Source organism: Geotrypetes seraphini, chromosome 2 (genome assembly GCF_902459505.1).
Source record: "Geotrypetes seraphini chromosome 2, aGeoSer1.1, whole genome shotgun sequence".
In the NCBI taxonomy this organism is placed as follows: domain Eukaryota; kingdom Metazoa; phylum Chordata; class Amphibia; order Gymnophiona; family Dermophiidae; genus Geotrypetes; species Geotrypetes seraphini.
This window is the reverse complement of record NC_047085.1, coordinates 406,436,326-406,442,325: the sequence shown is the minus strand read 5'-3', so window position 1 is coordinate 406,442,325 and position 6,000 is coordinate 406,436,326.

Below are 6,000 nucleotides of genomic sequence, written 5' to 3'. Positions count from 1 at the left end.
GAAAGCTGGGACAGGCACGTGGGATTTCTTAGGGAGAGATGGAAATACCGTAGTCGATGCTGTGGATGGGTAGACTGAATGGGCCATTTGGTCTTTAACTGACGCCATGTGTCTGTGTTTCTATATCAATCAAAAACAGGCATAGAGGTCTTTTTACTAAGATGTGCTAACAATTAGCACAAGTTTCAAGTTTATTATAAATTTGATTGATCGCTTATTCAAAATTCTAAGCGATTAACATATCAGTAAAATTACAAAATTAAGGGGGCAACAAAACAGAGAACTAAACCTTACAAAACATATTGAAGACTAACTTTACAAACATAATAAACACAAGGAAAGGATGGGAAAATAAATACAAATTGATTGATAGAAGAGAAGACAATTATGGTTAAAAAAATAATAGGAAGGGAAAGAACAATGAACCTCAGAGAAGGCCCTCTTTTACTAAGCCGTGGTTGAGGCTGCTCCCGTGGCCCAGGGCGCTAAATGTTCCAATGCTGCTCTTAGGAATTCTATGAGTGTCAGCGTTGGAGCATTTAGCGCTCTGGACCATGGTAGAAACCTTTCCTCCGGCTTAGTAAAAAGGGGAGGGGGGATGCTAAGAAGCCCATTTTATACACCTATGGGCTTCTTAGTATTTAGCAAGTGGCGTTAGTGCACACTAAATCCATCAGTGCATCTTAGTAGAAGGACCTCCAAAATTTGCCCAGCTAGATTTTAGAATAGCTTTTTGTGCAAACTGAAGTACTAAACTTATCCTGGAATGCTCCAGAAACCATTCCTATTTTGCACTGCTACATTTGTCCATTTTGTGAATGTAGGTGTGATTCTGTTCAGAATATCTAAAAATCACAGATTTGACTGGCCAAATACAGAAAATAGCTGGTTAAACTTTTTGACAATGTTTCTTGTTAGAATAGAAACATAGAAAAATGAAGGCAGAAAGACCATATGGCCTGTCCAGTCTGTCTGTTCCCTTCCTCTCCCTCTACTTATATCCTAGTTATAGGGGGTGGGGGGATGATCAACACTGAAAAACCACCATTAAAGATAAATAAATTAAAATAATAAAGCAAATGTTCTGGTCCAGATATTTCAAGCTTCACCTTTCTATATGAGTTGGAAGTGCCTAATTATCCCCCTCTTTTACTAAGGCGCGTTAGCCATTTTAGCGTGCGCTAAATATTAGCGCGTGCTAAACGCTAACATGTCCATAGAATATAATGGATGCACGTCAGCATTTAGCGCACACTAAAACGGCTAACACGCCTTAGTAAAAGGACCCACATGTCTTCTGATTTTGCCAGACTAGCACAAGATTTGGTGTACACGTTTTTTGCTTATTCAAGCTTTGCCTAGACTAGTGTAGGAGTTTCCTTCAGCCTCATTTTGCATTGGATTAAGGACACACAAGGGTCAAATTTAAGGGACTTATCCATGTAGATTCCAGAGTTACACATCTATATCCTTTGCTTTCTAAGTCTTGCCCCCTTGTACAGAGAGCTTTTAACCATATAGTAGTTGATATATAGCTACAAATTCTCAAGATAAAGTGGGGTGGATTTAGAGAGTCAGATAGTGGTGATATTCAACTGCTCTTCAGATATCTGAATTTAGAAAGAGCAGTACTAAATGATAGATTTATCCATAGAAAGCTAGATCACATCCTATTATCCTTATTATCTGTGGCGTTTGTTGCCAGATGGATTGGATATTAAAAATGTTTTTTAAGAACAAGAATAAGGAATTTCTGGGTTTGAAAATTCAAATGTTTCCAGATGTTAATAGAGAAACTCAGAACCGTAGACGTCAATTTCTTCTGATGAAAGCAGGAGTTACACAGCTGGGTGGTATTTTCTTTTTACGTTTCCCATGTAAATGTATAATAAGGTATCGAGATAATAAATATGTGTTTTTTGAACCGGCTCAACTTACAGCTTTCTTGACGCTGAAATGTTTGGAAAAGAAAGGAACAACATAATAGTAACAACAAATGGACTTGATTAAATAGAATATAAGCTCCTTAATCCAGTCATTAGATACTTTTTTTCTTGTATAGAATTTATTAATTGATTTCCTTAAAGTTCACTCATAAATTCTTGGATCATCTCTTTGAGGACTTGAGATTGTATGATTAGAGATTTTTAGTATTATGGAAATTATTTTTCTTCTTATTTTATGTATGATCAGACAATCTTTCTGTACAAAATGTTTGATTTTGTTAAAATTTAAAATGATAAATAAAGAATTTTTTTAAAAAAGAAAGCTAGATCACATTTTCAAAAGTCTGACTTGTATGGCTATCTTAGCTAAATCTAGGTATAGAAAATATGTGTGCCAGTGTGCTAAAATTTTCTGTGCTGAGGGATGAGTAATTCTGAAGCCCCAGCTCCTAAGCGTTCGGAGAAATGAAGGGATGTCATAGGAGAGTGTGCAAATAGTGACATCTGTAATGTAATGTTTAGGAGGGAATTATAAAAGGTCCTTTGTGTGGGGACACTTGGATTTTGCTGCGTAAGAAGCTTCTTTCTGGAGCTGGCTAGACCTGGAACAAATGAAGGGAATCTCCCAGGCCAACTAGATATAGCCAGGAGAAAGTAACTGAGAGGAGTCCAAACTATGAATGGCTGGCATTGTGGATTGTTCGGGGGATTTGCTGATGCACAGAAGCATGGAGTCACTGAAACCTAGACCAGGTACGTTCCAAAGATTTCAAGCTGTGTTTTCCTAGGGTCTTTTTGAGACCTAAACCAGGTGCATCCCTGGTGCCTTGGAACTTCTTTGGAGTTTTGAGTACTATTTTCGAATGTCTTTTGCTAAGTAGAGAGAGAATGTTTTGGGGACTTTAAATGATTTTTTTCCCAAGCATGGATTTCCAGAGTAATTGACAGCTACAGTATATTATATTTTCAGCAGGCCCAATAGAAGAAAGAAGAGATCATAAAAGTTGGCAGTATTAATGTGTACAAACCACAAACTGTCTTCTCCTCTATACCCCTTTCATCGTTTTTGAACAGTCTCTGGGAATGTACAAAAAACATTTTTGATGGTGTCAAATACTATTGATCAATTTTGTTCTTTCATTTGTACGACACTGTTTTTGATTAAAAATCAATAAAGAATTAAAAAAAAAAATTTGCAGTGAGTATCTGATACTATAGTGCAAATAGATGTTTTTCATGTTATTTGTGGGGAAAACAATTTTCCAAATCATTTTGTTGCCTATGGAAAGAGGGTATTTGAAAGCTGTTCCTCTGGTAAACGTGTGTGCCCTGTAACACAATGCATGAACATTCAGCAGAGGCATTCCCAGGGTCAGGGGGGCAGGGACAGGTGTGGGGAGGTAGCAGCACATACTATTTTGACCAGGAAAGGCAGTCACAAATTTCTTGCAGGTACTTTTCATAGGTGTTAAAACAAATCTGCCTGTGTAGTTTTGCATGATGATTGGTGCAAACCCCAGAGGAGCCTAAATCAGTGTAGGTACTATATTATTTCCTATGAAGTAAATTCTACACCTTAAAAATTAGCACCAAAAAGGTTGGCATGTAGTCTGATTCTATAAACCACCTCTGGAGTTAGGTACAGTTTATAGAATCATGTGCAGCACCAAACCATGTAACTAACATTTATGCACAGGCATTTATGCCATTGAAAACCAGGCCTAAATGTGCCTAAGTTGTGCATGGATTGGGCATATTTAATTACATTACATTGGTGTCTTCTATCCTGCCAATACCTTTCAGTTCTAGGAGGTTTACAACAAGAGTTGGCCTGAGCATTCCCAGGGAGAATATATGGTTAATAGATGTAGTATGCATCGGGATCTGTGGAGGGTCGATCAGCGAGCTTTTTAGGAATGCCTATGATCCACCCGTGCTTCTCCCCTGGCCACACCATTTTTTGAAATCCATGCACTAGAATTTATGTTCACCACTTTATAGAATATACGTATAAAGTTGTGCACATAAAATTGAATTGGTGCTAATAATTGTGTGTTAACTGGCAATTATTGACACTGATTGGCTCGTTAAACAATTAAGTTGCATGCACAGATCAACAATTCATAGATGTACATGTACAACTTTGGCCTTAGTATATCAAATCTTCCTATAGTAAAAGAAAGTACATCCAATTTTTGTTAATTCACAATTCAGTGAGTTGCTTTGCAAAACTTACAGAATATCATAGGAGAAACATGCAGGGGATAATTATATAACAGAATGTCTAGGCAAAAAAAATGAAATAATGCTCCTATTTTATATATATATATATATATATATAAAATTAACTTCAAAATGGCATAAACTCTTATTCTCCAGGAACATATCAACATACGCACAGCATGAATCACCTGGGATCAACAGACTCTTAAATTTAGCTTTTATATTCTATTGGACCTCAATGGTACCACTCAGAGAAAATCTATAAAAAATAGATTAGCTTGTCGAAGCACATATGTGCATTTGTTGCACCTACTTTAAATTGGCAATACAATGTATGCCTATTTGTATTTATATCGTAAATTATAAGAAAGCTTTTGCATAAAGTTACACCAGCTCTGAAGCAAGAAAACTTTGTACATGTAGATATCAGTAGGAATTAATGTATATCTCTACTTGTTATAAATTACGTGCATAATGCCAATCCTATCCTTGCCTCACCCATTCTCTGCCTCAAAGAATGCTACAAGTATATTGCACAAAAGTAGTTTTTATGTTGTCCTAGTTCTTGCATTTATGCGTAACACTTCTTGGAAATATTAAAAGCAACTAAGTGGGCACGTAAATCACTGTTCTATATGTTTATGTTGCTTATATAATTACCCCTAGTGGGAAAGAGGACTTACCAGTAGATATGTTATTTTTATAAATAAAAACAAAACACTAACAAGGCAATGTCTACAAAAGACCAAAAATAACCATATAAATAGAAATTTTTAGAAATAAGGCATTGACAAACATTGATGGGACCGGAATGGATGGATCCCCAACCTAATTATAGGATAGGTGTAAGATCAAACACTACATGTACATGTACATCATTTGTAAGTTAGTGCATGCAGGTAGGAATAGTAGACCGCTAAAAATCTGTCTTAATGAACAGAAGTCTTGAATAATTACTGAGAATTTACAGGCCCCCTTAGTCCAACATTGGAGGGATTATAATCATGCTGTAGAAGATATTAGAATGAGAGCAATAAATCAAGTTCATAAAGGGTGGGGATTAAAGAAACATAGAAGCATGACAGCAGATAGAGGTCAAATGCCCCATCCAATCTGCCCCTCCACAGCATCCACTATCTCCTTTTCTCCCTAAGAGATCCCACATGCCTGTCCCATGCTATATTGAATTCAGATACAGACTTCATCATCACCTCCACTGGGAGACTATTCCATGTATCTACCACCCTTTCAGTGAAGAAATATTTTCTTACATTTCTCCTGAGCCTATCACCTCTTAACTTCATCTTATGTCCTCTCCTTCCAGAGTTTTCCTTCATTTGAAAATGACTTACCTCATGTACATTAACGCCACAGAGATATTGAAATGTCTCTATCATATCCCCTCTCTCCCGTCTTTCCTCCAGTGTGTACCTATTTTCTCAAAGACTGTCCCCATATGATTTATGAGAAAGACCACTAACCAATTTTGTAGCAGCCTTCTGGACCGACTCCATCCTATTTATATTTTTTTGAAGGTGTGGTCCCCAAAATTGCATACAGTATTCCAAATGGGGCTCACTGGGGGCCACTGCGGGAGCACGATGGACCACTGGTCTGACCCAGCAGCGGCAATTCTTATGTTCTTATACAACAGCATTATTACCTCCCTTTTCCTACTGGCCATTCCTCTCCTTTTGGACCCAAGCATCTTCCTGGCTTTGACTGTTGCCTTTTCTACCTGTTTTGCCACACTGAGATCATCAGCCACAATCACCCACAAGGTTCTACTCTTCTACCATGCACAGAAGTTATTTGCCTCCTAAACTATACC